This window comes from Schistocerca piceifrons, chromosome 3, assembly GCF_021461385.2.
Source record: "Schistocerca piceifrons isolate TAMUIC-IGC-003096 chromosome 3, iqSchPice1.1, whole genome shotgun sequence".
NCBI classification, from domain to species: Eukaryota; Metazoa; Arthropoda; class Insecta; order Orthoptera; family Acrididae; genus Schistocerca; species Schistocerca piceifrons.
The window spans coordinates 573837503-573855541 of NC_060140.1; positions in this window are offsets into that span (position 1 = coordinate 573837503).

The following is an 18039-nucleotide window of genomic DNA, read 5'->3' on the forward strand; positions in this document are numbered from 1 at the left end:
GGTGTTGTGGTATATTTGTATATAGGTGCTGAATGTTTAGTAAGCACGAACTGAAGATGTTTGTTAATCAGGCGACACCGATTATGAGCAAGTCGTAATTTTAGTTTTTATTGCATTCTGTGCTAGAGATTGCTGTATTTCCTGCATCCGACGACGTCAGGTCTTACAGGAAAGATTAGTAGTTTGAGATTAAAAACAATAACACTGTTCAGGAATATGTGCAATATCTTTAAAGTCCAGAAATTGATGTACCACTGACATAAACGTGATTTTTGAACGTTTCGTGAGATTCATCAAAATTCTACTCTTTTCCTTTCGTTTTGGTCAAATAGGGACCACGTGACAATTTCAGTTCCTTCGCATTTCCAGTTTTCTGTGTCTCAAATAATCTTTCATCTTTTCATCCTGTCTTTTTTTGTTGTTGTTGAGATTCTTCACACCTGCTCTTGCTGCTTCTGCTTTGGAGTCATTCTGAATTTACACTTTATTTCCGAAAATATCTCTTTCTGCTACTTTTTTGTGTATTTATATATAGTTTTGAACTTTTCGGACTCAAGGTTTTTGTCAAGTTTTTACATGTCTTTTCCTTATGTTTTTTTTTATTATAGCTTCTTAATTTTCAGGCTTATTTGCTGTTTATTGAACCTAAAATTTTCGTTATTATTATTCTCTCCAAAATTTATAGTTTGCCCAGTTTGTAACTGTTACGCATTTGTTTGCGTAGAGGCATTCTGGTTTCACTACTGTGTTGTAATATATTATATTTACAATTCTTGATATGCATACACTTTTTATTGAAAATATTTTTTTGTTATTCCATCATTCTTTTTTATAGGATTTGGCCAATGTTAGACCGTTTAGAATCTAACGGGGGACCCATTGAGGGCGAGGTCGCAAAGGCCCATGATGTTTACGGCATTCGACGCCCCACATATTGTTTCATGCAACTGCGATATTGGCTGCTAATGGCAGCAGGGGGCAGGATTGGTGGTATCCATGGGCGAGCACAGTACGAGGCTACAGGGCGTAGCTGATCCGCTTAGTCGACGAGTAACTCACAACAGTGCCACAGTGCCAGTGGTGTCGATACAGAGCGGAGCAATGGCTACGATAAAGAAATCAAACAATGCTGTACATCTACAGCAACAGTTGCCGAAGTTGAGATTTCGCTAGAAAGAACTCCAAAGAATTTCGCAGACTGAGAAAGAAGTGGCAAATGAAACATTGAGTTCTGCAAGATGACAGTCGAATGTCTGGTGTCGTATACGCTCGACTGTGCGGACAATGGATATGAGGAGTACAATGATTATGGTACATGCTTAACAAGTGAACGTGATATTGAAACAGGTGTCGAGCCATGCGGCTCGTCATCCTTGTCGGACAAGTGGCCGCAAATCCCGTCCCCAGAGAAACACTTTGTCCAAAGAGCGGGCACTAAACGTAATTACGTACAATAATGAACAGATTTCGAATAGTTCGCAGCAATAGGGTCATACAGTGGATAAGTTAATCTGGATAGTAAATCGGCTGGAAAGTTATTTGTGTTGCGGAAGTTGGAGGTTCTCTGCCCCTATGATACTTTCTCGTGTGAGAGACCATGCAAGGGCAGAAGGGAATATTTACGTCACAGCAAGCAAGATTGGGAAAATCAGCGTAAGAGCACTACAACTATGCTGTGAGTACTGGTTTTGGCCAATAGTTGGTCAAAATATCTTGCTTTTGCTAGATTGGGGACAAATTTAGTTTCAGAATGTTTGTTTTCACGCGTTAAAAGATAGCCAGATTGTTTCGCATTCGGTTGCATCCGATCAGTTCTCATCACGCCGTTACACCAATTTGATTCTAGGAGCATTCTTTAAGAGTCGCTCCCTAGCTGAACGTCCTGCACGGTTTGTAACTCCCCAAGGAGTTCGCTTTCGATGTTGATGTTGTGAACCTTTGTGATCACTGTGGTACGCCGTGTTTCAATCGGTGTTTACAGTGCAAGTTAATCGTTTGTGTTGAACAGTCCTTGAAAGGCGACGATGTCCTTTTGTGAAGTGCAATGCATGCATCCCACAGAAGATTGATCTCTACACCTCCCGGACACTATTTTCTGTCGCACTTCTAATTCATACGGTGAATCATTACCAGCTAATATTTGTCCTGTCATTGTTAGCACGACACTTTCAAATGAGCCTTACTAAAGACTGAATCTGCGAACTCGCACTCATCTAAGCCAACGGTACAATCTTTTTCTTCTTATGTCCCCAGAACTCATTCAAACGTTGGCTGACGGTCTCTCTGTTCATCTGATATCACTCCCCTATGCTGTTGTTTTTGTTGTTGGACAGGAATTGTTGAGGTATTGATAAGTAGCCTCGCTACGGTCGCAGGATCGAATCCTGCCTCGGGCATTTTTGATTAATTTTCAAGAAAGTTAGAGATCGTGATCTCAGGAATATATCGCAAAAATTCCAGCAATTTGCTATGCATAGAAGTCTCGGAATCCACCATGTTTTTGGGGTGTTTCCGATAGTGCATAAATCTTTCAGAAATAGGAAAGATGGCATTTCTAGGTAAAAAAAAAATGTTTCAAATGGCTCTGAGCACGATGGGACTTAACATCAGAGGTCATCAATCCCCTAGAACTTAGAACTACTTAAACCTAACTAACCTAAGGACATCACACACATCCATGCCAGAGGCAGGATTCGAACCTGCGACCGTAGCAGTCGCGCGGTTCCGGACTGAAGCGCCTAGAACCGCTCGGTCACCACGACAGGCGCACTTCTAGATAAATGGCTAGAGAATATACCATTAAAATTTGAGAATTTTGTTGAGGTGAGTTATTTAGATGTCCACTTCTGATGGCGAAAAAATGGAAGAAAACAATTTTTTCGGATTTTCTCAGGAACCGCCCATGAAATAATCGTGCCTCCACAAGCCCCTTCAGGCGCACCGCAGACAACTTCTATTTCAAACAGAACGAACCAATTTGCTCCATTTTCCTAAGCTGGAGGACGTGTGTAATATTTAAACTTTGAACCTTTACTGCAGGATGGTTACAGTAAGAAGACCCTTCGGTTGGGTTCAAAAATGGTCTCTAGCTCAAGGGCTAACCAAACAGTTTATCCTGCCTTTCTATCACCAATAGAACCAGAAAAATGCCGTTCATATGGGCGGTGGTTGTGAACATAGTGGTTGCGCATGATGTCGCACGCTTACCGATGGTTATAAGGATTTCTGTTATAACCTGAAGGAGAGATAATGTTTTTCACTGGTACAGACTTTCCTCACTGCACGAGCCTGCAGCTTTCAGTTTGATGATATTTTACCGGACTGGAAATACCAAGTGTGTTTCGGCGAGCATGAGGTTGACTCTTAGCTTGCACAGTTATCGCGTTTAAGCATCATCACGATATTGTTTTTTTTTTATCGGAAAAAGAGTTCACAACCAGTGAAATGGAATATAATTCCATTGACCGATATTCAGAATTTAGGAGTGTCGATTTACAGGAGGCTTCAAACTCTTGTGAATCCCGAAAGTGACCATCCACAATATTACCTTGGTATTCATATTAATAAATGCCGTCATTGATAATACAGTTCTGATGACATACCTGACATCTGCTTGGTGGTAGTGCTCATAAATGAGACAATAAAAACAAATCGTACTTAACTATTTGGTTTTTCAATTTAAGAGTGGAATAAAAGACTTGCAATGAATTAAAGACAGATACGCTTATTATTAATGCATAATTTGAATGACAGTGTAAGAAAAGAATAATTTAATTCGCACAGGCCAGTTGCATAATTAAGCAGTCTTAAGTGACGAAACTTGTGACGTATTCGCCCATCCCATCGTAAGCATTTTCTGGCGATACCGTTAGCTGTCGTACTATTTACTTAATTCTAGTTGCAATCAAAATTACTTATTTATGAGAAGTTTGTGGCACAACTTGACTAGAAGAAGGGATCGGTTGGTAGGACATGTCCTGAGGCATCAAGGGATCACCAATTTAGTATTGGAGGGCAGCGTGGAGGGTAAAAATCGTAGAGGGAGACCAAGAGATGAATACACCAAGCAGATTCAGAAGGATGCAGATTGCAGTAGGTACTGGGAGATTAAGAGGCTTGCACAGGATAGGGTAGCGTGGAGAGTTGCATCAAACCAGTCTCAGGACTGAAGACCACAACAACAACAACAACAACAACACAGCATACAAAATATAAATTTGTGCAACTTTGTTACTATAACTGGCCAATCGTTTCTTAGAAGTATGAGGTCGCGCTGAAATAATTTCCCCCGAGTGTGAGAAATCTTAAGGGGGGTAGGACGTCAAACAGGACGACTTGGAGCAGGAGAGACATCACAGGACATTTTAATTTCCACTGTCTATACTTTTAAAAATAAATTCATGAAACTTTGTCAGAATGACCAGAAAGGATTCAGGATTTACATTTATAGTGGTGGTAGTTCAAAAATATAAGAAAATAACTTTTTTATATTTGTATTTCACCTTTTTTCACTTACCATTGGCTGCATTTGTTGCTATAGGTACACTTTTCTTCATAAGTAAGGGATATTCTTCGATGAATTTAGCACAGCATACAAACCATACTTACAGGTGTATGAAACTCTAGAATTTTCCAAATATATTAAAAACTGTGGTAAAAATTGAGATAATTAACTATAAAATTTGAGTTTTTTCTAAACATGAAGTTTAAAATATAACAGCACATTCATTTTTTCATAAATTAAATAATTTCTGGAGTTTCACACACCTGTAAGTATGGTTTGTATGCTGTGCAAAATTCATCGAAGAATCTCTTACTCGTGAAGAAACGTGTACCTATAGCAACAAACGCAGCCAATAGATGTGAAAAAATGATGAACTTTCACATGTAAAAAAAAATATTACGTTACGTTTTTGAATTCCACTGCTATGACTGTGAATCCTGAATCCTTCCTAGTCACGCTGACAAAGTTTTATGAATTTATTCGCAAAAGTATAGACAGTGGAAATTAAAATGTCCTGTGGTGCCTCTCTTGCTCCAAGACGGCCCGTTTGACGTCCTACCTCCCTTAAAGCCTTTTAAATAGGACAAACTTCATAAAAGTCTACATCTTTACTCTTCATGTCTACATATTTTTTTCTCAACATTGTAACCCTGACGACGAAAATATTTCTCCCAACAAGAAACCAGTTTGTTGATACTGTCATTGTAGAATTTTTGACCTCGTTGATGGAGTTACAGCTTCACCTCTGTTTGCAACGCTTCATCAGTATCAAAATGAAGTCCTCGAAAGTGATGGGGTACGATCAGCGATAGTGAACCCAACGTGTTGGATTACTGCAGATGTTGCAGACCTAGTGTGCTGCATTATCATGCTGAAGGAGAGGTTGTTCCATGTGTGGACGAACGCTTCGCATTTGTGCTTTCAGTTTTCTGAGCGTCTATCAGGCACTGATATAGTTACGTTACAAACTGCCACGTTACACGCTACAATTCGGGGCCCTCTGGTGCCAGGGGGTAGCAGCCTGCGTCAGCCAAGTGGGAAAGTCGTCCGGGTAATATCCATGACATGTAATACCTCAACAAAATATTGAGAACAGAATAAGATATTCCTCGTATATTAATCATCTGGAAGCTAACGGGGCCGCTGTGGACGTTTTTTGTCCAAAATGGTTAGAGAATACTGCTACTCATAAAAACTGGAAAACAGAAAAGAGAATACTATATTCAGTAATATTTTAATCGAATTTATGTAATTGGCTGTCACAAATTTTGGTCTTAACTTCGTTTCAGAAGGCAGAATAAATTTCTGATAGTAATGTAAAAGTGTCATTGGAAACCAAAATGCGTGCTCGGCATGCTGGGATTGGAGGTGTGGCATCCACTTCCTCCTAGTTTTCAACTGTATTACCGACCAGTTATTTGTTGTCTGGCACTGCACTGACGAGCCATTTTTTGCGTAAATTCAATATTTAGGTTAGCTAATATTCATGACTAAATGAGTTGTTCATATTATAAAATTGCGACTGATTGCAGTGTTTTATTCTCATTATTGAACGTCTCATGGAAAGCCATCTTAAAAATATTTGCCGAATATGTTGACACAAAACGGAAACTATTAAACAGGAGACCAAAAATATTGGTATTTCGTATATAAGAAAGTGAATTCAAGTAACATTAAGGCTCATAACAGTACGACGCACAATTTTGTTGATGTAATTACACCCATGTGGCTCTGGACTGGAGGAGAACTGCTGTATCACTCTTCGTACTGAGATTGTGTCGCGACGTTTCGTTGAAATACCAGAAACGTCATTCGTAACTATATATGGCTATAGTTTTGGGAGAGATACTTTACTAACTTTTTTGTTATTTGATGTTAGAAGAAAATGCATAAAAAATTGAAGTAGTGGTGGAAATGGGTCCTGACTTATAGGCATTTACAACTGACAGAGAAATTGCAATTTGGACATATTGTCTGCATGGATATTTTAACGTTGTAAAAATTAATTATATCCAGACTCGCTACTGCTATTGAGTATAGATGCCAACAAAAAGGCGGCAGACTGAGTGTCCAGTGCTCCGAATGACGCGTCAGATTCTTGTTAAATTCAGTGGTCGATAACCGGATTGCAGCAGTTTCGCGTAAGAGATGGTGAGTTTCCCCACGATACACTTTCAATATAAGTGTCTTCCGAAAATGTCCCAGACTAGTCTAGTGCGATATTTTTTGATTATCGATTAATTGTACTGTAGGTTCAGCAGCTGATATTTACGGTTTTAAAACGCAATTTTAACAGTCAGTTTTGAGTCACCGCTTATCTATGTTGGTATTGTAACATTATGGTTATTTGTATTGGTCTCCTGTCATTCTTGTTGGTTTGTAAAGTTATTCAACGGGTGCAGAGTGACAGTGCACCCTCTTGCTAAACCCGACTGTCGCTCACCAACATTAACGACATTTTCGCCGGGGCAGGTGTCCCGGAGCGACGAAGGGTACCTGCAGAGGAAGGGTGCCGGCCTGCGTGGAGGAAAAGGTGTGTCCCCGGAGAGCAAGCACTTGCAAATTAGGGATGCGTTGTTTGCGAAAAGTGCGCTCCGGCGCGGAATGCAAGGAGAGCCGGCGACTGGTCCTGGGTTTGAGTACGGGAGCAAAAAGAGCCGGCAAGCGCGCGATAAATTGCACGCACAAGTTTTTGGCTTCGGTGGCCCCGCACGGAAGAGAGGGGGGCGATGGCAGGGAGAGGGGGGGAGGAGGGGGGCAAGTCTAGCAAGAATAATCGCTGGAACCTTGGTTACTTGTCGTACTTGAAAAGTTCGCTCCGAGACGCGCCGGCCAAAACAAAGTTGTATGGTAATTACAAAGTCATTTCCAAATTTAACGGCGCCGGCAGCGGCGCGTGAGTGAATTTGCGTTTAAGGTCGCAGTTAGGATAAAGACGTCGGAAAGAAGCCGGCCATTTTCGACGTAGCTTACAATTAGTCATGAAAATTTTAAGAAATTTTACGGGATACAAAAAGTGACAGTTTCTGGTTTCTTCACTTAATCAGTCACCGAAATAATGTGTAAGACTATTTTCCGTAAAAAAGAAACTAATTTGAAACACGTTAACGGTTTTTACTTGGCTGTATGCTGTAAACCGCAGCTGTATCCGATACTGGGGTGGAAAGATTGAAATATTCACTTTGAGTTACATTTTGATTTGTAGCTGCCAATATCATCAAGTACCTATAATTTTCCATAGACAAATAATAATTTAACGAGGAAGCTACTAAAAGAACTAGGTAAATTAATACATGTAACAGTGAATAACGAGTTGATTTGTCTTTGCGATGTGTTTTATTTTTCACTTCTTCCTCTCACACTTTTAACTGGAGGAAGACGGAGTTATAATTATGTGCAACTACTGCAGAAAGCATTTAAGGAAAAAACAAAGAAAGCAACGCAAATGGAATTTTAGAAGTTTGTTTTATGAGACAGTCTTGGGCGCCAATAAAAGAAATTCTTAAACAAAATTAAACATCTAAAATTAATTTCCTCCGATCACTGAAATGCTACAGCAGAACAGAGAAAATAGGAAATGTTTCTTCACTAGGAAAGAACTAGGCCTGCTACCTATATCAGAAAAATTACAGAACAAGGTTAAATGGCTAGAAAATGTTCAGCAAAAGATCGAGACAAAGATTTCCAAGCAACTGTTGCCTTACAAATTCCAGGAGAAAAAGAGCGAAGACAAGGTGGGGAAATCGGAACAGAATGTTCCAGTCTAACCGAGGTAACTGGGATGACGATCTTAATAAGCTAAGGAGTAAATTGAGAACTGCATCGGATATTTCGTCCTATTTGCTCGGGATGCTGAACACTGCGGGTGTAGTTAAACAGCGGATGATGTGTGCCAAAACTGCCAACAGTTACTTTATAATATTTTTTAAACTTAAGAGTCACTGCGGTTCACTTTCTACAGTTGGGTATAGAAACTTTGCAGCTTAACGAGCAAAGGAACAGAGTTGAAAATTCCAATATGATAAGGAACTTACACCGGGTGTGTCTCATAAGTTCGTTAGGCGCTTTTTCTTTGGTGTTTCAGTAGATATTTGCAATTTCGATTTTGCATTGTGTAGCTAGAGTCAGTCCAGACAAATAGTGCTCATCAAGTCTTTCATGTGACGCCCAGCGTCGATCGCCAACGTCATTTTGTTTCGCATTACAAATAAAATGATTTTTAAAGCGGACTTTTACGTGCCCATTCGATAGAGCTTCCCCAGATTATTCTAGTGCGATATCTGTTTTGTCGATATGTATTAACAGAAATAGTAAAATTGGAAGAAAAACCAGAACTTCGGCACCGACAGCACTGCCCTGGCCTGCGCTGACTGCTATCGCCTAGCATGCAGCGCTGTTGAGGCGCTGCTGGATTGCTGTATCTGTTAATGTGGAAATGAAGTCCCATGCTTCTTTACAGAGCGTAGGGGAACGATGCGGGAGATCCGCACCGCCTTACTAGGCAAGGTCCTAATGGAGGTGGTTTGCCGTTGCCTACCTCCGACCGTAATGGGGATGAATGATGATGATGAAGACGACACAACAACACCCAGTCATCTCGGGGCAGGAAAAATCCCTGTCCCCGCCGGGAATCGAACCCGGGACCCCTTGCTTGGGAAGCGAGAACGCTACCGCGAGACCACGAGGGGCGAACGTATCTGTTAATAGATATCGATAAAAAGAACGTAGGACTGAGCTAATCCGGGAGCGCTCTATTGCAAATATCTGCTGAAACACCAGAGAAAATGGGCCTAACGATTGTAGGAGAGACACCAGGTATAATATATCATATTGGTAGTTATGCTAGATTTATATTACACAGAATTATTAAACCAATAAACGATGCTCTTGTTATCTTCAACTTTTGTAGTCCTGTCTTCCTCAGTTGTGTGTAATATTACGGTATATTGATAATTTTTACTTATGGACCGTCTGACATGTAGGAATTTTGAAACACGATGAAAGAACATATCGGACGTTGGAACTATGAAACAAACCATTCCACATTTGCCGAGCATTTGAAACACCATAACCATCGTCCTACAAACATGGAACAAGAAATGAAAATAATGAGGATAAGTAACCATGACAAACATCTTATAGAAACACAAGAAAACTTTCACATCCAGAAAGCCATAGCAGAAAACAAACATGTGATAAATGAAAAAACACACATCAGCACTTAATAAAGGAAATAACATAAAACAAAAACAACTCTTCCCCCCTTCACCATCTGGTCACACACACACACACACACACACACACACACACACACACACACACACACACAAGCAGAGCCCACATATATATATATATATATATATATATACCATAACACACACACACACACACACACATACACAAACGCACACACAAATGCATACACGAACAGATCACAGATACTTCAATAAATACACTCGAAAGTTTGGCAATAACATTCTATCTTTGACAAAAACATTTGACAGTCGGCAACAGAAACCAAAACATTGCATTGAAACAAGCGTTCAGTTCATAGTGCTGTGGAATGTGGAAAAAAAAACCGCAAATTGGCATTCATAAGAAGAAGAACAACACCAAAAATGCAACAGGAGCGTAATATGTAAGAAATTGTCCACGCAACCTGTAAGTACAGTTCAAAACATTACTGCTTAATAGGAAATACCAACCACCAGAACTGTTTATAACCTACAGGAACAGCAACAAAAATGTAAATTAAATAGCAATCCTATGTACATATTCCAAGCCACTGATGATGCCTTGCAGAAAATAAAGGCGAAACGCGTATGGCACTAAAATTGTTTTATTCATTTGCAGTCAGACGGTTCATAAGTAAAAATTATCAGTATACCGTATGATGCTCTTGTTATTTGGTTATTTCGGCATCATGTAATCCAGGAGGTCATCAGTGTGCCACTTTTTAGGTGGTAGTGCTAATTTAATCACACTACATCAGTTGTTTGGATGTAGGAGGGGAGGGATGGGGGAGGGAGGGAGGCGTGACCTGTCTGATAACCGCAACGGTGTAGTTTCTTAAGATGATAATCCTTCTTAATGTTTTCTGATGCGGGTTTTTTAAAAAAAAATTATATTGGTTAAACTTATTGCCTCACTTGAATTAAACGAAATTGAAAAAGGACAATAGTTACAGGAAAATATGAAAAATACTCTGATTGGATGAAACGGTCATATTACTGCTACCGCCAGGTCGAATATTATACACATTGTATTTAAGGCAGACAAAAATATAATCTACTTATCCGCTTTTAAACTGTTTCCCAGAAAACGTGAATTTTGCGTAGGATAATCGATAAAGGTTGAGAAATTTTCTTTGATATTATTTAATTCAGTTAAGCTCTTATAGATAATGTAACATAGTCACACAATAGCAGATCATTTTTGATTGAAGTAAGTATTTCACATCTCAGTTTCTAATAAATTTAAATGTATTGCTTTATTTGGCTTTTACACAGAAGTCATATAAGATCTTTAGTTTTGTCGGTACCCTGTAAGTTCGAACTTAGTGAAAAGATCTTTGATTTGGAATTTCATTGTCGATTTTCTGGATTGTTTCATTTAAAAGTCTACCCTTTTCATTTCTCCTCACAACGAAACACTTCAACATACAATTACATTTAAACAAACGTCTTCTTCATTGCTACCTATGACATTTTTCTTCGACAACGTGTAATTGATACGGGAAATAGGATTTTCCATTTTTTGCCAAATAATTACAAATTATTTACGTGATAAATTATCAAAATTTTACATTTTTCCTCATAATGCACCATATTCATGTAAAATATTTCCAATCAACACTTCCTCCCGCATATAAAAATGGTTCTACAGCAACAGGTTTTCCTATCAAGTTTCTTCTGCTCATGCATCTATTCTTCACCAATAACAGTATAAACCAATCCATGTAGGCAATTAACATTGAGACTATTAGATATAATTGCAGTGGAAGCTTTTATTTAGAGCATAATTCAAATCTCGATCTAGTACATCCGTTTCAATATTGATAACTTTATTAATTTTTTTAGATTTCTCCGAAACTGTCCCTTCCTGCTACAGAAGATACTACTCATCAAAACTGAAAAAATTCCTAGAAACTTACGTCCAGAAACAGATAACTGTTGACGTGTTGACCATACTCAGGAGTTTAGACTGCCTTATAGTTGACGTTCATTGCTCGCTTTTTATTGGTTGTGTTTGTCTCTGAACTGTGACCTATCTAAGGCATTTGACTGTGTGAATCACAATGTTCGCCTCGATAAACCGAGTTTTTATGGAACCGATGATACAGAAAACCAATGGATAATGTCATATCTTACGAAGAGAATGCAGAAAGCTATACTTAATAACTGAACCAATGTAACCAGAAGAGATTCTTCTGGCTGGGGAGAAATCATGGAGCACCACAAATCTCTGTCTCAGGTCCTCTATTGTCTGTATACGACCTTCCGTCTAACGTACAACTAGAAGAATTAGTTTTTTACACTAGTATTGTAATCGGTCAAAACATACATGTAGCAACAGAAGGCACGGTAAAGAATTTTCTTAAAAGTATTATTGAGTGGTTTTCTGTGAATGGTCTTACTCTCAGTTCCAAAAAGGCACTACACATTCAGATCTGCATATCTAGAGGTATTACACCAAAGGTAAGTGTAACACATGGTGAGAAAATAATTGTTGTGGAACGTGAAATTTATAGGTGTCCAATTGATGATAAATTAAACTGGGAAAGCACATTTTGGAACTCCTAAAACAATGTAGTTTACCCACATTTGCACTTATAATCACAGCAGATTTTTGGGGGAGACAGATCAGTAAGTTCACAAATTTTGCATGTTTTCATTCAGTAATGCTATATGAAATAATACTCTGAGGTTATCAGCTGTAAGAAAGGAAGTGTTACTTGCTCAAAAACGTGCGGTGCTCACCCACTATCATCTTGTAGATATTTGTTTAAGGAGTTAACTATTTTAATTACTGCTTCACAGTATATTTATTCCCTCAAGAAGTTTGTTGTAAGTAATCCGCTTCCTTTCCAAAGGAGCACACATGTACATAATTACAATCCCAGAAGAAAAAATGATATTCATTACTACACATTAATGTTGACTTTAGCACAAAAATAAGTTCACAATGCTACCAGCAAAATTTTTGATCACTTCATATATATCTACATCCACGTTCTCCTCAAGTCACCGTACGATGCGTGGCGGAGGGTACCATGTACCTTTATTAGTCATTTCCTGTCCTGTTCCACTCGAGAATACGGCGAGGGAAAAAAGACTGACTCTGCACGAGCCCTAATTTCTCTTATATTGTCTTTGTGGTCCTAACGCGAAATACGCTTTGGCGGCAGTAGAATCGATTTGCAGTCAGCCTCAGAGGCCGGTTCTCTAAATTTCCGAAGTAATGTCTCTCGAAAATAGCATCATCTTCCCTCCAGGGACTCCCATTTGAGTTCACGAAGCATTTCCGTAGTGCTTGCGAACTGATCGAACCTACCTGTAACAAATATAGTAACACCCTTCTAAATTTCTTCCATGGCTTTTTTTATTCCGATCTGCTGGGGATACTAAACACTCCAGCAGTACTGAAGAATGGGTCTCACTAAGATTCTAAACACAGTCTCCTTTATAAGTGAGTTACGCTTTCCCAAAATTCTACCAATAAAACGGAGTCGAGCATTCGCCTTCGCGGTTATCAAGCTGACGTGCTCATCCCATTTCATATCGCGATGCATCGTTAAGCCTAGATATTTAATCAATGTGAGTGTGCTAAGCAGCACATTACCAATGCTGTATTCGAACGTTATAGGACTACTTACCCTACTCATCCGCATTAACTTAGGTTTTTCTGCATTTAGAGCTGCCATTCAACACACCAACTGCAAGTCCTGTCTAAATCATCTTATAACCCTCTACAGTCACTCATGGACGACACCTTCCTCTGCACTGCAGCATCAGCAAACAGCCTTAAATTACTGTTCACCCTCCCCGCTACATCATTTGTACATATACATAATAAGAGCGATCCCATCACACTTCCTTGGGCACTTCTGAAGATACCTTTGTCTCTGATGAACATTCGCGGTCGTGGACAACATACTGTGTTCTATAAATTAAGAAGTCTTCGAGGCACTCACGTATCTGGGAACCTAATCCGTATGTTCGGACTTTCGTCAATAGTCTCTAATGGGAACCGTATCAAACGCTTTCCGAAAAATCTAGGATTGTGGAATCTCCCTGTTGTCCTCCACCCATGAAAAAAAAAGGACGACGCACCACTAGGGAATAATCCGAAGGGGACGGAAATCGATAGATGTGATGTACGTTACAGGAAAAGAAAATAATTAGTTTCAGAGATATTGAATGTTTTATTCAAGAGAAAGAGCTATACAAACTGAGCAAGTCAATAACACGTTGGTCCACCTTTGGCCCTTATGCAAGTTGTTTTTCGGCTTAGCATTGAGGGATAGAGTTGCTGGATATCTTCTGAGGGGTATCGTGCCAAATTCTGTCCAACTGGAGCTTTAGATCGTCAAAATCCCAAGATGGTCGGAGAGTCCTCTCTATAAGGCTCCAAACGTTCTCAATTAGGGAGAGATCTGGCAACTTTGCTGGCTAGTCATACAATGAAGGCTTTCACGACCAGATGTTTCAGCTGCTGATAATTCTTCCGGATTGTGTGGCCGTGGTCCATGGAAGCCTTCTATCCCTGACGCTTCGTACAAGGCTGCTTTGGACATCTTCGGAGATACTCCTGGTTGTGCTGAGTATTGCCGACTGTCCAACGCAGCCTTGGACGAAACGTCAGGGATAGAAGAGTTCCATGGACCACGGCCATACAACCCGGAAGAATTCTCATTTGGGGGATAAGGTAGGGTTTGGGAAGCGCGGAAACAAGCTGTAAAAACTCTCGACGTGTTCGGGAGGGCATTATCTTGCTGAAATGTAAGCACAGGATGGCCTGCCATAAAGGGCAACAAAACTGAGCCCCCCAGGGGGTCCACAACTCTTTTGTGGATACGTGCGTGGCGAGCACGGGGCCCCGAGCCATTGCAGCCTTCTTTCTCTCCCGGGTTGCATTTCCTTTCCCTTCCCCTCCTTTCCCCTCCATACCCCTTTCCCCTCGCCCTCTCCTCTCCCTCTATTGGTGTCCTTGCTTATGTTGGCCCCCGCTATCCTCCTGGTTCTGTTGGTTTTACACTCCGGCTTTGTTGCGTAATCATCTCCTCCTTTTGGCATTCCTTGGTCCCCTCTGGGGTTTGACCTCCATTCCAAAATTTCTCTTCCGTAGTGTGAGCCATTTGGGGAAGAGCACCTTACCTAGTGTCTCCGACGTGTGCCCTCCTAGTACATTCCACCTTTTCTTTTACGTCGTTGTCTGATGCTAGGGTGCATAGCCAGCACGGTAGCCAGCCCGTGTGGTGGGGTCGCTATGTACCCTTTTGGTTGAGCCCCCTGAACACACAGGGATCACACTTCTGATACCTGAGCTGTGACCTCCTCATGCATGCCTTGGAGTGGTTGCTCGTCATCCTGGAGCATCGGAACTCCCGGCAATGGCCGCCGTGCCAGACGGCCCTTGCTGTGGCTGGGTGGCACCCGTGAGGAGAGCCCCTGATCAGAGTGGGTGGTATCAGGGCGGACTCTATGCAGATGAAACGCATACGGGTCCAAAACTCTGGCCGTTCTTCTGCAGCCATCTCTCTGCGTGGTACTGATTCCTCAAGTGCTGCTTCTCTTGCCCCTTCGGCCTTCCCTTCCATGGCTACCCCCCTGGGAAGAGGGTCAGGCCCGTCGTCTAGGGGCAAAACCTTTCCCCCGTTATCTAGTTTGCACCAGGACTGATGGAGATACTTTCACCAGTGTCAAACCTTTATTCTTTGTGGAACACATTGAAGACAAGTTCGGCGAAGTGGACTCCCTGAGCAAGATGCGGTCGGGTTCATTACTGATAAAAACTGCTTCGGCTGCCCAATCTGCGGCCCTTCGTGCCTGTACCCATCTTGGCACAATTCCCGTGTCCATTACCCCTCACCAGTCTCTAAATATGGTACAAGGTGTGATTTTTCACAGAGACCTCATCCTTCAAACTGATGAGGAACTTCGGGACAATCTCGGACGGCGGGGTGTTCACTTTGTTCGGCGTGTTCAGAAGGGTCCTAAAGATAATCGTATTGATACTGGTGCCTTTATCCTGGCCTTTGAAGGGGATACCCTTCCTGAGAAAGTTAAGATTATGGTCTATCGCTGTGATGTGAAGCCGTACATCCCACCTCCTATGCGGTGTTTTAAGTGCTTGCGTTTTGGCCACATGTCTTCTCGCTGTACCCAGGACCCTCTCTGTGGTGACTGTGGACGTCCACTCCATGAGGGGAGTCCTTGTGTTCCCCCTCCTGTATGTGTAAATTGTCATGGTAGTCATTCTCCACGTTCAGCAGATTGCCCAGTCTATAAGAAAGAAAAAAAGATACAGGAGTATAAGTCTCTCGATCGTTTACGCTACACAGAGGCCCGTAAGAAATATGCACGATTGCACCCTGTGTCCATGACATCTAGTTACGCCTTGGTTACATCTTCATCCCTTCCTCCCCCTTCCTTACCCCCGTCCCGGACCCCTCTCCTTCCCCCCTCCCCTGCGGCTCCCACACCTTCTCCTCTGGGCGCCGCTCCCCCTCCCCAGCCGGAAAAGTGTCCCACTCCTTCGGCGTCTGCCGGTCAAGGGCGCCTCTCCCGGGATGCCCCTTCCCGGCACCTTCCAGGTCAAAGGTCTGCTGCAGCGCGGCGACCGCGAGAGCCGCGGTCTATCGGCCCCCAGGTCGCCCGGTCTCTTTCTGTTCCTGATCTTGCTGCAGCTGGCTCCATTATGCCACACAGCCCTCCTCGATCTCAGCCTGAAAAGAAGAAGAAACATAAGTCCCGGGACAAAGAGCCTCTGGTGTCACCGGAGGTCCCTTCCCCGACTTCACAACCGGATTCTGACCTGTCGTTTATGGATGTCGCCCCCTCCTTGTCAGTGACGGGTGGGGACCCGGCGGTATGACTGGATTTAGCGTGTTCAGCCCTCATTTAAACCATCGTTCTGTGGTTCTCCAATGGAATTGTAATGGCTACTATCGTCACCTTCCGGAATTGAAATCCCTTCTTTCGTCCTACTCAGCAGCTTGTGTGGTTCTCCAGGAATCTCATTTTACTGATGCTCAATCACCGACCCTCCGTGGGTTCCGTGTTTTCTGTCGAAATCGGGTCGGACCCTTGCGGGCTTCTGGTGGCGTTTGTACGTTGGTCCGTACAGACATTGCTAGCACGTGGATTCCTCTCCAAACTACATTGGAAGCGGTTGCTGTTAGGGTCCACTTAGACTCTGCAGTCACAGTATGCAATCTTTCTCCCTCCTGACAGGACTCTTACACCTGCTGCCTTAACCACCCTTCTTCAGCAACTTCCTCCTTCCTTCCTCCTCCTTGGGGATTTTAATGCTCATCATCCTTTGTGGGGCAGTGCCTTTCCATCTAGACGAGGTCTTCTTATAGACCAATTTATTGCAGACCACGACCTGTGCCTTCTTAATGATGGCTCCCCTACTCATTTCAGTGCTGGTCATGGTACCTTTTCTGCCATTGATCTTTCTCTTTCTTCTCCCTCTCTCCTCCCTTCATTACACTGGTCGCCACATGACGACCTTTGTGATAGTGACCATTTCCCGTTGATTATCACGCTCCCTTCCCGCTCCTCGATGGAGAGGTTACCTCGTTGGTCTTTCCACCGCGCCGATTGGCCTCTATATACTGCACAGGTCGAGTTTTCTCCCTCTTTGTCGGGTTGTATTGATGACGTCCTACGTGACGTGTCTGACGCGATTGTTCGCGCTGCTAACCTTGCTGTCCCGCGCTCATCTGGACAATTTCGTCGTCGGCAAGTCCCGTGGTGGAGTACGGCCATTGCCATTGCCATCCGTGATCGCCGTCGAGCTTTGCAACACTTTAAGAGGCACCCATCTGTAGCCAGCCTTTCTACCTTTAAGCGCCTTCGCGCTAAAGCCCGTTATTTAATCAAACAGAGCAAGCGGATATGTTGGGAACGATTCGTTTCTTCCCTTGGTTCCACTGTCCCTCTGTCACGGGTATGGGCTACACTTCGCTCTCTCCAAGGTTGCCATCGGCAGTCCACCCTCCCAGGCCTTCACCTCCCGGATGGCATTTGTACGGACCCATTAGTTCTCGCAGAACATCTTGCGACCCATTTTGCAGTGGCATCAGCGTCGGCCTCCTATCCAGCTGCTTTCCTTCATCAAAAACAGCGGGCTGAAGCTGTCACCTTATGTTTCACCACTTGTGAGTCAGAATCTTACAACGAACCTTTCACTGAATGGGAATTTCTTTCTGCTCTATCTTCTTCTCACGATACGGCCCCTGGCCCAGATTCCATTCATAACCAGCTGCTTCAACATCTCAGTGCTCCACAACGGCACCATCTTCTTCG